The sequence below is a fragment of the Odontomachus brunneus genome, unplaced genomic scaffold, assembly GCF_010583005.1.
Source record: "Odontomachus brunneus isolate Ranch 3 - 2012 unplaced genomic scaffold, Obru_v1 Obru_scaffold_107, whole genome shotgun sequence".
Taxonomy (NCBI): Eukaryota; Metazoa; Arthropoda; class Insecta; order Hymenoptera; family Formicidae; genus Odontomachus; species Odontomachus brunneus.
In genome coordinates this window covers 994,213-1,012,588 of record NW_022639557.1, presented here as the reverse complement: position 1 = coordinate 1,012,588, position 18,376 = coordinate 994,213, and positions in this window count along the sequence as shown.

Sequence of the window (18,376 nt, the reverse complement as noted above, 5' to 3'; positions counted from 1 at the left end):
CCAGCCGCTAATCATGTTCCCCGTTATACGCATCGTCGACGTATCCGCCACGTCTCTTTTCTCTACTCGTCCTCCTCCACGGGTACGTGGGTAACACGACGATGCATTACCTGGCGGCTCGGCTACTTGCCTGCGCCTGTCAACCTATGTGCCACGTCGTTATCGAATATGGACGAAGCGTCTCTCGCGCGTCTCTAAACTGACCTGTCCAGTAATCGAACACCATCCAGTGAAGGGACAGTTTGCAATATTTATTGTATAATTTTGAGGTATGCGTGACAACTATATAAAGGCAACTCACAGCCCAGATAGACTTTCACGACTTTCATCGACGTGAAACAATTAATAATGGAAATTTTACAATTCTTTTAGTTAGGTTCGTGAAGAAAATATATTGTGCTGAGTTAATTAAATGAGTTAATTAAATTTACATCGTACAATAATAGGTAGGTTTTTCGTAGGTTTTTTGTTGTATCGATGCGGCAATAGAGTTACTAAAAGTTACACTCAGACTTTCGTATTACATTTTGCATAGTTCATTGTTTGGGATGAATTTTGATACATTTTTTCGTATTTCTATATTTAGACATTCTATGTGATAAAAATATGATAGCAATCAGATCAGTCATAAGGATCTCAACATTGGTAAAATTTCGCTGATTTAATATATTCTAACGTGGCTACAAAGTTTACGTACACCAGTCTACCGGGGAGGTTAAGTGATGTCACAAAAGTGCATCGCAAAAGGTCAACCCGGCTTAGTCTGTTCAAATATTTGGAGTTTCGTGCTCAAGTGTTCATTTACAGGCCTCGAGTGTTCATTTGCTGGACAGGTCGCGCTACCACGCGTTCCGTGCGCGAGAAACGTCATATACGCCATCGGTGTATTAATCAGGGCGAGGGTCATCTCGTTTGTGCTCAAGGATCTCACCTGACGCGCAGGCACGTATCAGGCAATTTAGGAGAAATTTCGCACAATGGTGATGTCTCTTTCGCGACGGTCAGACGGTAAGATTGCATTCGCGAGCATGTGCCGCGGGGTCTCCTCGTTCCCTCATTCGCGCGAGCCTTCGCGTCCATCAGCCGCGCGCGGCCCATTCTCGGGGAACGGAACGTCGAACACGTGTCACGTCGAACGACACGGGCGCACCTAATCACACAACGGTGGTCCGATGCGTGTACTCACGAGTTTCTCGCTCCTAGGTGGTACCGCACGGTGCGCACACAATACCCGCGGAGTCGTACCCGGCTGCAACGGTGAAACGCCCGGCGGGATTTCACGGCGCGGAAATCTTAATTCCTGGAAGATTGAATGGGGAGAACGCCGGCGAGAGAGTCGAGCGAGACGGTAACGGCGCGGTAAAGGGACAAGAAAAAGAAGAAAACAGGAATAAAGGGGTGAGCGAGGGCGGAAGGGAAGGAAGAAAGAAAGAAAGAGAGAGAGAGAGGGAGATCGGACTCACGGGAGCTTCGCCCGTTGGTTATAGGAGGATAATGCAGATAAATCGTAATCCCAGCGCCACGAAACGAGTGTCGATTAATTCCGAGATGAGCCCTGTCAAAATACAGGCGCGCCGTGAGGCCCGCTGCTCTCCCGCGAGTACGAGCTAATCTTGACTAATAACTGTCGCAACTGCGCGCGAGGCGGAAAGGGAGGGTCCGTTATGGGTCTATGAGAGAAACGACGGAGCGGCGTCTTCTCGCCGTTCCGCGGCCTCGTCCCGTCTCATAGATATGTCCATAGATCTGAGATTACCGTAATAAACCAATCGTCCTTTCCAGTATGAAAATCCACCGTGACCGAGTACGGCTGTGGACTTGTATGCACCACTACTGTGAGCCGGCGCGATTCCGGTTTCCCGTATATTGACGCGCGTTCGATTTTCAGAGAGACAACGGTGGGAATAAACAGACGCGCCTGCGCTCACGTCGCCTACGATGTTGTCAGAAGACACATGTCCGAGTTTCCGGGACGCGTGTTATTGCCGATGATAAAAGCGAAAGACGCGTGTGTCATGCGGATGTACGGGCAAGAATGTTGAGAAATATTGGTGTCAGAGCGGCAAAAAAAAAGCAGAAAAACGTCAAAACACGACGTTCTTGTTTGCAAATTTGCGGAATCTTATTTTTCATGTCGATGCTGGCCTTTTCGAACAGAGTCTGAAGATTTACGCTCAGCGAGACGTTCAACGTCGTACATGCAACATGAAAGAGAGAGAGAGAGAGAGAGAGAGGAAGGGAGCAAAGAGAATCCGCGCGCGAGAGATCCGACTAACAACAACACAATCGTGATCGCGGGAGAGCGCGAGGGAATTTATGATGAATCATAATCGAGATCACACGCCGAGCGCGCCGATGCGAATGCACGCGAATTGCCGATGCCGAGAGATCACGCCGCGTCCGTTCTAAATCCCAGATTGGGCACTTAGCAAGAGGCGAGAGATGTCGGCCGGCGCGAACGCCGCTCGTTCCGCCGAGGCATTTCCCTCGGCTACGTGACCGACCATCCCCTGAATGACATTATGCGCTGACCTCGGCGTACAGTCAATCCACAAAGAGCGGTCGGCCGATCTGTTCGCGGTCTGCGCGGGAAATTCGCGCGAAGAAAGTTCCTGCGCTCGACAGAGAGATCCTTTTGGTAACCGCTCGTGGGAAAGCGATCTGGGTCGCGAAAAATTAGCGCGATCGCGGCGCCGTTGTTCTCCCGGAAGCGCTCTCGTCCGGCGAGAATCGATCGCGCGATCGTTCGATCTCGCGCATTATCGCGGTTTCCGATCGCGCAGAATCGCTTTACTTTCTTTCGGGGATAAACACTCGTCGACGAGTTGCCGCAAGATTGATCGCGCCGGAGAAATGGCGTGACCGAAAGGTTTGTGAAACGCCCGCTTAATTGCAGAGAACTCGCGGCTTTTTATTGCGCCGCGTTACGTTCTTACCGCGAGGCACGCGATCCCCCGGCAATACGTTAGGAACAAAGTATTACGATCATAAATAAAGGAGGCGTAATTACATTAACAATTACCATTATCCGTTTGCCCCTATGCGCCGCGGAGGTAACGCTATTCGCCATTTAAACCCTTCGTGATCTAACTCGTTGCGATGTTATACCCGTTTGGGATTTTTATCGCATCAGCGATAAGTGAAAACTCGCTTCCTGTTTCCGCGTTTTAAGCCCTCACATACCAGCCGGCGGGATCTAATCGGAGAAGGTACTGTGCACTTTGTACACCGCCATATAAAGTAGTATAATCTAGCATAAGCACGCCATAAAGTTTACACGTCACCACCCGAGTGAGATCTAGCGTCCACGACTGCCCACGAATTCAACGAATTCACAATTTGCTTAACACGACAAATTCATTTGATAAAACAGAAAAAAGTGAATAGAAAAAGAAGAGATTCGGAAGGCGATATCGAACACCCCACCCACTCGTGATCGATTTCTGTTCTATTATTCCATGCATGTTTACTGACAACTGTCAGTTCTTGTGTGTTGTTGCAAAAATATACAAACGTATTATAAAATAGCTGCGCAACGATACATACTGAACCGGCAGAAGTTGATAAATCTGCACGGAATACAGGTCCTGATTCCTGCTTCGCCAAGGTACCGATTACATAATTTTTCTTCTAGCGTAAGCTCGTGAAAAGTTTCACGTGAACTCTCGACGACTTTTGTGATCGTGCAACTTCTTAAAAAATGTGAACATTTTCACCTGAAACTTTTCACTTGAAAATTGTCACATTTTCACTGTTCAAGAAGTTACACGATCGCAAAAGTTGTCGAGTTCACGTGAAACTTTTCACGTTTCCGCCTTTAGGAAAAAGTTACATGATCGCTACCCAGGGATCGACGATCTCCACAGGCATCATCTGAATGGAGTGTACGAGAGCGACCGCAGCTAAGGTGTTCGGGGAGCAATCAGCGCTAAGTACAGCGATTCCCCGCGAACCATGACGCCATCTTGTTACGTGAGCGTCGTTTGTCTCTGACATATGATCCAGGGAACCCGTTGGTTACTTCACCTGCCTGCTTCTTGCACGTATCGCCACGAGTACCGCCGTCGCCGCCGATCGGCGGGCCTCCAAGAGAATCGAGCGCGCGGCGACAACGGGGAGGGCGGGAGGGGATCTAGATCGAGAGACCGGGGATGGATACGCTCGCGAAACAAATTGATTCCGATGATAAGCCTTGATCGAGTATCCGTATCCAATGCGCCGGTAATTTGCCAAAGAATCGACGCGCGGCGGTGCCGTATTAGGAGCATCAGAAGCCTGCATCCCGCGCATCAGATGGATATACACCGTCGACTCTTACTCAACGCGCACTTTTTATACATCGCGAATTGCATCATTCCGGGTCGCGGCGTCGAGCTGTGTTACTTTGAAGCGTTCGTCTTAATACTCGACAGTGTGTTCTCACGTTCGCGTGATCTCGCGCATCCACGCGTCAATCAATCGCATTCACGTGTATTCTGATACGCAAGCACAATCGGTATCGATATCTCGCGCGCGATGAGATATGAATCGCGGCGCGGATTACTTCAAGCATTAGGCTCGTAAGCCACAACTCGGGATGCAGAAATGTCATCGTTACGGGGCCCGTGTTGGCAAGCGGCAAAGATAATATTGTCTGAGAAAACATTAATTGAATCAGGGGCCTGAATTTTCTGCCATTCGTCGTGCGTTTGTGTTCAAATTTTAATATTGTGACAAAGAGGTCGCTGTAAATACTGCCACGGCAGCATGACCTGCATAGAAAATTTCCTGGGATCTAATAGGAAACCAGCCCGATTTTGCAGAATAATTATGAGTTCTAGTTAGGAATTTAATGTTTCAAACACTAAGTGGAGAGAGAGAGAATAATATTAATATTAATATTAATAATATTAATATTATTTGTGTATGTGTGTGTGCTTCTCATTTTAAAATAACAAAAATGTTGCTTTTCTAAATAATTTCATTATTTAATGAAATACTTAAAATATCTTAAAAATATTTCATTTTATATTTTTTATTCTATTGAATACAATAGTTGCGGTGCAAGAATTGGATTCTTTATTTAATACCATAAAAGTATATTATCGATTAAAAAAGCGCGAGTTTTTATAGTATTTCGACTCTAAACAGAGAATCCATGTTTGGAATAAGAATGAGACTCGCTCAATTGGTACCCTATAATGGGGTAAATAATTTTGGGATAAAGAATGCGGCCAAATGCTCATAAGAATATTGTGGATTTTGGTCCAGAGAGAATTTAAGAAAATTTAGCCGCATTCTTTGAGCATTCTAATTGAAATCTATGCTGCATCTAGAAAGATCTTGAGAAACTTATACGCGGGAATATCCGTAACGACGTAATAACGATTATCGACAACGCGACAACGGTATTGTTGAACTCAAAGTGCGAACACGTCAGTTTGACAGGCGTGCGAAAAGCGAGTAGCGCGGCTCGTCGAAATCAGCTGAAAATCCAGCGCGTGAGAATGTCGTAAACTTTAACGCGGCGAACGAGATCCACGCCCTGCTCCATTTGCCGTCTACTTCGACATAACAACGACCACGCTTTCACATCACACGTCTCGTTCGACCACAACATTCCGAGAAACCATTTGTCACCGGCCGCATCGCACACAGCCGGACACGTTCGCCGGCACCGATGTGTTCCGTAGAAACGCAACGGCCCTGGGATCGAGCGCGCGGCTGGATCGACCCGTGCGGTCGCGATCGATTAGCCGCGATCTACACGATCGAAAGAATAAGTCTATCTTCGAAATAGATCTGAATGGCCGTTCCTTAGCGGCCGGCCGATCGGCTGGCCGGGTGTCGGAGCGATGCCGGAGACACGTTTTGTTAAAGCCTCGATCGAGATCACGATCTCGATCTCGCGCCACCTTTGGCGGCCGCGGTCGGACGCGGGGAACCGCGGTGCGAAGAGGAGAGCAGAGAAGTGAGAACGGAGAAGGGGACAACGACGGACCCACAGAGTCCCGTCGGCCACTTCCCATGTTAATATCCGGTTATGCGTAAGGTATGGAGGCGTACGGCCAGTTTGCATGGAAACTAAGGCATTACCGTCGTGGACCACCGGAGTCGAACCACTCGTCGAACGGCCCTGTTTGCCGACACCTTGGAGGACGACTCGCCGGAACACCCTACTCCTTATCTTTCTCTCTCTCTCTCTCTCTCTTTCTCCCTCACACCCTCGCACTTTCCTTCTCACCCTTTCGTCCTGTGTGTGTGTATGTGTGGCTCTCTTTCTCTCGCGTCCGTTCCCAGCCAGTCCCCACGATTCCGATTTCTACTCCAGACGTTCCGTTCTCTCATTCGCCGCGAATGTTCAGATTACGCCAAAGTATCACCGTCGAATCATTGCGGTTTTATCGATACCGGCAGGGCTGGCCGCTCGGATCTAGGGGCCGCGACCTATCGGCGTTAACGATCGCCGGCCGGTATCGCCGATCGGCGAATTAAATGGCGAGGCCGAATCGCTCGCATCTCGCGCTCCTTTCGGACAGATAAGCGCGCTGTGCGCTGGCACTCGCGGAGAAGATAGCGTACGCGAGCGCCGACGTTTGGGGTAGCTTCGCCGTTGTTCTATCAATTGTTTATCAGAAGGCTGCGTCTTGCGCTCGATAGGACGTCGATATAAAATTTTGAGTTTACGATGCTCGCGCGCATCAGGCACACTCTATTGACGCGGGAGTTACCATTCTTCTAATATCTCTCTCGTCATTCCTTTTCCATTCTTCGCCCTTTCCTCACTTCATCTTTTTATTTCCCTGTGGAGCGTTATGCTACGGAAAGAGACCTTCCACCTGAGCCCCGTTACATCGGGTGTCAATTAGACGTGGGCGGTCGATTACAGGTTTAGGATCCACTCTCCTCCTCAGAGGTTTTATTTTCATTCGAGGAGGCCGCGCGCGCCTGAGACTCTCTTCACATTTCCCCCCCGAAAACTTATTCGGCGTGATATTGTCAATGAAGAGCTGGCCGTCGACATTTTCATCGCGAAAGGACTCAATTCGAATTAATAAGAAGACACATAGATTCAGCTACGGCCCTGTCGCACTCGAGACATCACCTATGACCCGTTCGCCAGGTCTAAAAAGCCGACTGGCGCCTACACTCGTGGTTCCTAGGCTTAAGGAGGTTCAAAGTTCTCTGCGCGCTCGTTTACGCCTTATTTATTCTCGTAATTTACTCCCACGCGCTTCTCTCGCGCGCCGGCAATTTACTTTACGACGATCATATCTGAAAGTGGCCGGTAGAGCGCTGCTTGGGTCCACCAACGGTCCAAGGATCCGCGGATCGGGACCCACAGGGCCCCTATTCGGAGCGGCGGCTTTGGATAATGGGCAAGGAGGGAAGATGGTAAAGGAAACGGACGATGACGCCGGCGGAATAAAAGGGCAGCGGAAGAGAGACGGTCACTCGCGGAGAACAGCGGGAAAGAGGATCGGCTCTTCTTCGCGTACGTTCGCGACGGCATTTATGGACTGTCGGCGCGGAATATAAAAAGTCGCGGCCGTGTACAGAGTGCTCATGGCGGATACTTTATGATTCTTAAATGTTGCGAGATCGCGGGAAGGCCGCCATTTTGGCGTAACATCCTCGGGTTCGAACGCAGCCGTGTCTCTCCCGAACACGAATACCGTATTTCGAGCGCGGGCAAACTTACGCTATGTCAGAAAGAGAGAGAGAGAGAGAGAGAGAGACAACAGATGTGTGTATTCCTGATTAGGCGCGCGGGATTGATGTAAGACGAGTAATGTGCACGAGCGTGTTAGATAGCCGGCCGACGCGCGTCGCGCCGGCATTTAAATGTATAATCGGTTTTCGCGACAGGCATCTCTGAAATGCGACCTCTGACAAGCGGAGGACATCGAAAGTGGTTAAACGGCGTCGGGGAGATCGTGTCGCATCGGGTATTCCACGATGGATCGCAATCACCATTTCTACCGATATTCGCGCGTGCTCGCGCAGCCTCTTCCCCCGCGCTTTCAATTAAATTAATCGAAGCCGAACGTCGACGCCGGCCGTTGCGAGATACGGCGACGCGCGTCGCATTCGCAGAATAGATTTGCAGATGCCCGAAGGATATATCTGGATTCTTCGCTCAAGACAAGTCATTTGAAACGCGAGAGAGGAGACGCTCGCGCGGCGATTCCGAGGTAAAGATTTGAGAGGTATATTTTTCTAATTATTTATAGAAAACGTCATCTCCAGACGACCGTGACGGACGCGCGTATGGTCGACAGACAATACGTCGCACTGAATTTTATGAGCATCTGGACGTGATATCGAATGTCTTACGTTTCATTTCCTAAGAGAAAATCTCGTTCATCGAGCATGTTCGCGAAGCTGTGTGGAATCTTAAGCATCAGTAAGTTGCGGGAATATTGCTTTTCCTCATAAAAATCTTTGTGATTTTACCATGTTTCTAGTAGTGCAGGAATATATTTCCAACTTATCTTGCTAAACATGGTAAATTTTATTAGAAACAATGCACGGTAAAAAATTTGGCGTTAAATTTAACGTATTTTACATTTCATCCCAATTTATACACTTTAGTGTTTGCATTAATTTAACGCAAGGCAAATATGTAAATAACGCAAATAATATGTCGGAAATTAACACAAAAATTGCTATACTACTACTGTGCTATTTTAACACTTGGAAACGATGAATTTTTATGAATCCAACGCAGAGTAATCAAGATAACATCACGACAATATGTTAAATTATTATGCGGGTATGTTAAAAATTTAACGCAAGCATTTCTACACGCATTCATTTCAACATAAATACAAGTTTAGCGTACAGAAAAAATTTTAATAGCATTTCATTGTTCCTAAAGTATAAATAGTATATACGAAACGAAAGAATAGTCAGTGCAGAATGTCAATCTATTCGGTCGCAAAATTCGGTTGTAATTTTTACTATAAAATTCTCTCTTCGTATATCAACCCTTGACAAGGTCGACATTCAAGACAGTGAAATCGGATGTGGGTGCCGATAATAGTGGTGGCGTTAGCTCGGCAATATAATCGGCACTAAAGAGGGCCTTTAAATTGCAGGCCGGAGCCCATCGATAAATACCGCACGTGCTCGGAAAGTCCACCCGGACGGTCCAATTACGCGGATATATTTATTATTCGCGCTCGCTTTGGTTACATATTTTCGATCGCATGTGCGACTTAATGAGCGGGTCGAGGCTCTGCGGAAACGCGAGTAAACTTCACACGTGCAATCGCAAAAACGCGCGCGCACTCGACGATTCCATCGTCCCAGCGAGACTAAGTGGCGATTCGCTGAATTTCGGCTGCTAACGTAACCAGGAAATACGCTACCCTTAATTAAGACGCCGATTACGTAACGTACGAGACAAATCGAGTAACATAAAGAGGAAATTTCAAAAAGGAATATTCCGAGATTGAGAATTACCGATACGTGAATCGGGAACCTGTTAAATAACGTTAACCGCGAGTTACATCGTGCGGAGTCAAAGGAGTTAATTAGACGGCCGAAAGAGCCTTTCCGTGTGAACGTGCGATACCGTATCAGCAGGTCGACAACGACGGTAGTGGCGGCGGCAGCAACGACGACGAGAACGACGAGGACGACGATAATTCCGCGGGAATTGAATTTGCCAATTAGCGACGAGAGAGGCGGGAGTAATTCGGAGGCTCTTACTCAGCCGTTGGAAACGGCGCGAACACAGAGGCGGCGTCGGGCGTTAACGGGCGCAAAATGAATTATCGTTTATACGCGGTTCGCCGCGCGCAAATTTGCATTGGCGGTGGGCCCGGCCCGGGCCGGCGCGTTGCAAGCGGGTTGCCTGGTCGCGTCCGTCCCGGGGCCCCGCTCCGACGACGCGCAGCCCCACTTCGCACCTCGGCACCGGGCATAAACGGTGCCCACTGTCCCAGCCGCGCGTTTATTTATCCCGATACCGGCCCGGTGGCTTTATGGCGGAAAATTAGCGAGGGTTACACGCGAATGCTGCGTCGTCGCCACTTAGAGCCGCGGATGCATTGAGCTTCTCCTTTAATGGACGAGACGGCACGCCCTCCTTAGCGCCCTTTTTAACACCTGCCGACTTGTACTCGCGCGCGGGAGCGCCCTCGCCAAAAGGCGCTCCTTAAAGGCGCCTTTAAGAAGCGCGATTGAGCGCGGCCAGCAGTACCCGCGCGCCACGACGACGACGACGACGACGACGACCGCGGTTAAAACGGAGAGAGGAAGGTCGATTAGCGAGTTCCGTGGCTCGATTTCATCCTCCTCCTCCTCGTTCGCGTCCACAAGTGGACGCTTTTACGACTCCTCGACGGTTAGGCCGCATTGTTCGACGGGAAGTGGAGAAAGGTGAGCGTGACGAAAGCCGCGTCTTGAAAGCGGAACGACGTCGCCTGAATGGGCCGCGTGTTTCAGCATCTCGCGCGTTTACAGCGCGACGGTTCGTCTAATTGGATAATAGCCCCGCGCGCGGTCAGTGCTCTTCTTATTGTATGAATTATTAGATCGAGCAATCGGGAAGAGTGATTCACGTCGCGCGGAAGCGTTCATTTCCACATTTCGATTAATTTTCTGGATCTTCAGACTCGCGCGGTTATTTATCACCGGGCCGGGGATCGCGATATTTATGAAAGCCGGGGATATTTATGAACATTGTAAAACATAAGAACGAGACATATTTCACCTCTCCGCGCGGGACTTTGGAGGACTCTTTCGTCTGGAATGACTCAATCGCTCGTTATTAATGGAATACCTATCGAGCAATGACTTACTCAGTACCGTTAATGACTTCCGACGTTTGAATGTCAGCTCATCGAAAGTCGCATATCGGAGATGCTTGTCAACGCGTTCGACCGTAAGGTGGAATTAGGCGCGTTAAGAGGCGAGTCGCTCTCGTGACGCACTTTCTCGCGGTTCCCTCGCCATCCCCTTTCTTCTCTCTCCCCCCCCCTCTCTCTCGCGCGTTCTTGTCCCCCCGCCCCTGTGCTCCCTCTGTCGATCTTCTACGCACTGAATTCTCAAGTGCGCCTCGTCTCGTCCTGGAGATTTTCCTCAAGAGTTCTCCATAACTCCGGCGTGGCGAGTGGACAGCCCGTGACGGGTATCCACGCTGTTACGCACCATTGAGTTTCACATGTCGACGATTAACTCGAACTAATTCAATAAAAATCGATAAAAGATCCACTGCCTGCTTACCTGCCTGCCTGCCTGCCTGCCTGTGCGCACGTCTCACCGATTCTTCACGCCTGATTCTACGTACGATGATTAACGCGCGACGATTAAAATGCGATACGAGTAGATTTCGCCGTAGCGCTCATCGGCTGGATAGCCTCTCTCTAGTCCTCTGCGAGTGCTCGAAGGCGCCTTAAATGGTCGCGGCACGATATTTATCGAGATAATTATCGAGCAGTGAATTCTACGCACGAGAAATTGTGAAAAGAAAAAAAGTAGCTCAACGGTCTGGATGATCGCGAAATCATGCAGCGTTACGTGTCATTCACCTGTCGCGCCATAATTCCCACGAGTTCCCCTTGGGTGAAACCGAGATGCTCGACGATCATTCGCGGAAGATCGTTCTCCACTCCCGTAGAAACTCATCCGCGGTGCGGTCGCGCGCGTGCGGCAGTCTACGTGTCGCCAATGAAATTGCGAAGCATCATCGTCGCGCCGTGCCGCGCCGACATTCCGTAACGGCTGTCGTCGGCAGTAGAAACTATTGAGTAGCCGCGAGAGAGCTCGCGAAAAATCGCCTCGTCGACGTTACGTCGTCGTCGTCGTCGTCGTCGTCGTCGTCGTCGTCGTCGGCGGCGGCGGCTGCGGCAGCAGCGCGAGATCGAGCGTACTCGTGCGCGTGAAGGAGACGAAGAAGAAGCGCTGCTCCGGTGCCGTCCGTCGCGCGCGCTGGCAGAGGCGTCTCGCTTTCGAGATTTCCCTCGAGAGTCCTCCGCGGCGGACTGCCCGCGGGAGGGAAAGAGGAGTAGAGAGAGAAAGAAGGGTACCCGCGTCTCTCCGTTAAGTTACAGCGACTGGCGCTTAACCCCTGACACGACGCACAATGGCTGGACGGGACTCCATAATTGTTATTTTAATAAGCTAATTTTCGCCGCGCTCGACCGGCGCGAACCACACGGGGAGTGGAACGGGAGGACGACGCGGGACGGAGGAGAAAGGGGATGCGTGAGGGCGAGGAGCAAAAAAAAAGGAGAGGAAGAAAGAGTGTGCGAGCGAGAAGGAGGGAACAAGACAAAGTGCGAGGGAGGAGGTGCACCGGGTAAGGCCTCATCGACGGCTACGTCGGACGCGTCGAGATTAACGGCTGTACTTCCGAGGGGCCCGACGATTTACCCGTAATAAACGTAGCCACGCTTCTTACGCCGCGATTCGTCCCTGTCATGAACGTGGCCTTTTCCGCGAAAGTGTCCCTCTCCCGATCGCTAGACCCGTCGTCGTTCCGGGTGTGGGTCCCCGAGGGTGCCCCGCGCGCTACTCCCCGCGGTCGGTGCACTTCCTCGTAAACGAGACGCAGCGTCTCGTAAATAAGAGCAACCTCGCCGTACGGCGTCTCGCCGTGCTGGGAATTGTACTGGAAAAGTCACGTCGTGCTGTGTGCGTTCGTTTGCACGCGCTCGCGATCGTCACGTTGGAAATCCAAGCGTCAGTTTCAGCCCAAGTTTCGGCCTGAGGACAGCTTGGCGATGGTGTTCTTTCCTCGTGGGCATATGCTTACGTAAAAAACGTTGAGGTCACGTAAACACATATGACTATGAAAAGCTGACTTTCTCTGTACACGTGTCGCGCCTTTCAACGCGAGCTTTAATCAATTTCTTCTTTATGGCGGGTAAGTACGTACTTTCCTCCAGGCTGTACGCAGCTCTTGCACGTTACATTAATTAAACGAAGAGGCGTCACAGCGCTCTTTAGCTTTTCCCTTTTTCCGCGCTTTGCGCTATCGAACGCAGGAGTGCAGCGCGTTGGCGAGGAAGTTTTGCTCGAGAAGTCAAGGCCCTTACTCTCTTCTATCGATAAATGTCTCTACGTGTGTTTATAATTAGAAAACTTGTAAATCACATTTTACACGGAAAAACAACTTCATTAGTATTTTCTGTTATCTGGTGATCAGATATGAAAGCAATTAATGTTCAAAGAAAAGAATTTAGATTTTTAAGTAAATAGTACCCATCAAAGAAATATTCATTAATTTTTGGATATTTTTTCTGTCATTGTAGCGCAAATGAATTTTCTGTTACTTAGGAACTAAATGAAAAATTCGATAATAGGAATAAAAAAATTTCTGCGGAAGATTTCCACTCGGCCAATTGCTCTGTTACGTCAACTGAGTTTTAATGTTAAATGTTCCAGACGAATGTTTTTAGTTAATCGAAATATTATTTCTTGTCAGCGAGTTTTTTGTCTAATCTCCATTCAATCGCACGAACTGAAATCTCTTTTCCCATGTAGACATCTCCATCGATAAACGAGAGTTCAGATCAAGGATCTATGACCGCAAATCGGTCATGTGAAGTCACATCCGCGCGCATGATGTACGAGCGCGAATTTAAAGCTACCCTGCGCGTACGCCTGATGGCGAAAGCGCCTTCGCTACCAATCTTGAGAGGAGCATCAAGACGGAGAGGAGCCGAGAGGGAAACGCGACGCGATTAATTCGGCCGAGATGAATCGTAATGAGCTTATCGCTCGGTCAGCCGCTCTGTGCATACGCGCCGTATTCCGACTCGCTCGCTCCCACAAGCTCCGGGCAGGACTCAACGGCAGGACGTTCACTCGCATTAACGGCTTATGGGATTCTCGCGTAACGTATTTACGATGACAAAGAAAAATCCGGGTTCCCTCGGCGCGCGCATAATATACGCTCAAATCCGCTATTCTTCAATTACGCCTCTACTCGCGTCCGCGGACTAGCTCTTCCCCGTTCGTGCGCGCGGTGCATGCGTGCATGCGTGTCCGCGCGGCTCTCGGTGTGCGAGTGCGTGGAGAGTACAGGTTACCACCCGCGGGTCAGAGGTCGGGTACCTTGTAAGAGAAAGAAACGGGGTAGAGGAGGATGGGCGTGGCTTGTATTTGAAGTAGAATCGACCCTCCACCTCCTATTCCTCTGGAGGAGGTGCGCATAGACCGTCAAGAGTACGTCGCGGAATAGCCCCGCGAATTCAAGAGAAATCCCCGTCTTACCCCGCCATTCTCGTGTCGCGATACGAGCGCTCGACGATCTCCTTCTTCGTCTCGCTTTCGCGGGCGCGACGGGGCGATTTATTAATTTCCACGTTAATCGGCGCGCCGGGTGAGTTCGGTTCCGTTCTCATCGGACCGCGCTCGTTGTCCGGATCGGAAGGCGGGATTTACGGCGTTTGTCGTGCTTGAGGTTTTATTAGTAGTGATTAAGCGTGCTGCCGGCGTACGATTAGCCGGCACCAAATTATATGTCGGCGCCGGGCTTGAAAACGACGGCATCGCGAAGAACGATTGCGCGTCAGCATGCTATCGGGAGATTAGACAAAGGATCGATATGCATTCATAATCGCGGAAAGATCTTGATATCACAGGTGATTTGCCGCGCGCGCGAAAATGCAGACGACTGCAGGTCTCGTCGCCATAAATTCACAATGTAGCGTTGGTGGGATTAGAAAGGGATCCTCTCTGAACGTACAAATTCTCATATGTGGCGAGGAAAAATTCCGCACGCATCATTCACCGCGCTTAATTAATGCCCGGCTACGGCGCGACATGAATCAAACGCGTCGATTTTTTCACGACGTTATTCGAGAGCGACAGAGAATGGGATAGCCTTTTTTCTTTTTCTCGATTACGGCGTAATCGATCCCGTCGCGCGCGCGTGTGTTGGTATTTAGAAAAGCATAAATTTTCCAGCGGGATGTGCGTTAATGCGTTAATCACTCGCCTTGTTACGAATACACGAGCGCGAATGACGCGCGCTATCCTGGTAATCGTTGTAATTCATTACCTTCGCGGGCTCTTATTGACGAACGAAAGTGAGGACCGGCACACGGCCGCGACGACGGCGAGCTGTAATTTATGAATTATTGTTTTCCACCGAGAGCGCGAGGATAACAAGAAAGCTGGGTGAGAGAGAGCGTCGTGAAGACGCGAAAAGCAGCCGGCGACGGGACGAGAAGGAGAATTGCGGCGTTACGAGTTGTGTCGAACGTAGTCGTAAAACAGCGGCTGATTGACGGTCGATGCGCTAGGAATTTCGTAAGACGGTTAACGCGCGTTTTCGCTGTGAAAAGGCATAGGCGCGCGGCCACGACTTAGGGGACTACGACGTGCTTTCACACATGCCGGCTTAATACCACGGCGGACCCTTTAGAGTCTGATTGAACTTTGTGGTCACACTCTGTGCGGATCGTTACACCGCTCCTCGGGAAACACGCTGACGCGATAAATTATCTCGAACCGTAAACACACAATCGACTGAATGCGCGTGCTGATTGCTCTGTGTTAAGAAAAAAAATAAATAAAAATAAAATGCGAAACTGTCGAAAAATATTTTCGCTGAAAGTTTTATCCGCTGAGAAAGCTATCGATCAAATTGACATCTGTCTAGCATTAACAGTTGTTACTTGAGGCTCGTCTCAAATAGAGAGATACTTAGATTTGATTTCAGAGTTAGATAAGGGTTTTTTAATTGAATCGTAACTAGAAGATGTATAAGTGTCACATATATCGCAATTCAATTGAAAAATTTGGATCAAACTCTAGATAAAAATCTGATATCTCATCATGAGCTTTAAACCACAACTACACTGAAGGGGAAAATATTTAAGAAATAACAAGTACTTATTCGGTACTAATGACATATTTCCTTATACTAATACAAAATATTTTTTCAAATAAGAAAATATTTTCCTCAAACCTTAAGAAAGCTTTGGATTTTCAGAAGAGCAATTATTTATTCTATTGAAATAAAACAATTTAGATTTAAGTAAATATGTTATTAATGTACCCACCGAATAAATACTTACTACTTTTTAAATATTTTCTTTCAGTACATTAATATAGATCGTAATTTTTAAAATTCTATTTCATGTTAAAAGGATGCTGGTGACTTATTTTGACTTGAGAAAATTACTAATAAGATATTTTGTGAAGCAACTCTACACGAATAATGAAAGTATTTTCGAAGGATTGTTATTTTGCATATGACGAGAAGCTTAGTGATTTGTCCAATATAACGTAACAGCATAATGAGCACATAAATATTGATTCGGAGGTTAATCATAAACCGATCATTCTCGTCTGTACATTTCGGACGGTATCGTTACGGTTTAATCCATTGATAATCAAGCACTCAGCAGTGCCATATAATAAAGAATGATTACATATATCGAAGCAACAGAACGTATTAATGATCGCACCGTTAAATTCGACTGGCAAAAGATCTCTTGGAAGATCTCTCGATAACGAGAGATGATCTGGCGCGTCGGACGATGATGCGCCGTCCGCTCGAAACAATTAAGCCGAGGCGCGCGCGAAATTGGCAAAAGATACAAAGTCTGCGGGACGATTCATCAGCGCCTCCTTTTCTGCCGGCACGGCATGGTACAGTCCGACTCGCCTCGCCTCGTGATGAAGAACGCTAGGCGATGGCCATCGCTAATTTAATAAAAGCACCGCAAAAAAAGGCGGACGTCGACGGAGAGGTGGCCGCCGCGCCACGCTTTAAACGCAAAACGCTCTCTCGCACCATCTATCCTCGTATCGATGACCAATTTAGATACCATCACGATCGCGGCCTTGGACGCGCTGAACTGTCAGATCGATCTCATTGACGTCTCGGGGAAGGAAAAAAAAAAGTTCCTCTCGCTGGCGCCGTGAGACGTGACGCGGCTTAGTCATTGAGCACACCGCTCCTCCTCTGCGGATCGAGCGATTTTAGAGCAACTCGCGCCGTACAAAGCCGAGAACATTGAACGTCCATGAGAACAACGGCGAATCTACTGGTAAATGATCTAAGCGATTTTACAGTCTCGAGAGCACTCCAAGCCGCCACCGCTCGAGTACAGAGATCGCCACGCTGACATCGCGATTAATGTTCATCGATTTTTAAGGGGACTTGTTTACGCACTCTCTCGTCAAGAGCCATTAAGAACATCGAAAGATAGGCGTCCGGCGATGACGCGCGATTTTATCTCCGACGACGTCAAAGAGGAGAAGAGGAGTAAAAAGGACGGAGGGCGGGAGGAATAGAAAGCCCAGAGGGAGGGATTCGCAGCACGCGGGCCGCACAGAGGGTCGTTTATGAGTCACGAGGAAAATTCATGGGGTGGGTGGGTTCTCGATACTTTTCTCCTGGGCATTAAGATAATTCTTCCTAGACAACCGGCTGGGCTTCTCTCGACGATGTTGGCAATTAAAGTCTCATACTCTCCATTAATCTGCATAGAAGACTGGTGGAAGAGAGAGAGAGAGAGAGAGAGAGAGTGGAGAAAGAACGAAAGAAAGACAGAAAGGGAGAGAGCCGGGTGCCTCTCCGCGGGGGACTCGTCTCACCATTCGCCGTTCGCTTCCTTCCCAAATGACACGAAACGCGGGATGAACGATAAAAAGGGGAAAACACGAAGCTCCTGTCACCGAGAGATCACCGCGGGTGGGATATGGCAACGACCTACACCGCCCCTACCTCGCCGGACCTTCTGGTAGAAGGCCTCTCGGTCGGCGGACGCGGCTGAATGCCTCCGCACACAAATCCTCTTCCGTGTTTAAGAATCGTCGTAATCCGTGAGTCCAGCTACCCTGATACCGATCGCGAAGCCGCGCTCGACGATAGACGCGACGTTACATTCTCTCATTTCGCGATTTGCCCGCTCGATCTGTCGACACGGTGAACTCTGCGCGTCGCGTTTTGCGCTGGTTTGTAAGATGAAAAATGTCTGATAGCAACAACGAGTCACGAGGAGATCATCTCAACGATATCGCCTACGGTCTCTTCGGAATGTCGCTGCACTGAGCGAAAAAATATTTAAATGGAAAATATCTATTTGATGGGTACAAAACGTTTGGTTGAATTAACCAAATTTTTGAAAAATACGGAAGAGTCAGAAAATTCTGATTAAAATTACCAAAATTTTGTTTAAGTTGAAATAAGATATTTCTTAATAGTAAGTTGAAATAAGTTGAAATAAGATATTAAATCTGAATCCTTTCAGATAAAATAGACAACTGCTTTTATGAGAAACTAAGTTTTTGCTAAGGCATAAAAAAATGTGTATTTTCTGATTTGAGATATATTTTATATCATTAAATAAATATATTATATGTATATATATATATATATATATATATATATATATATATATATATATATATATATATATATATA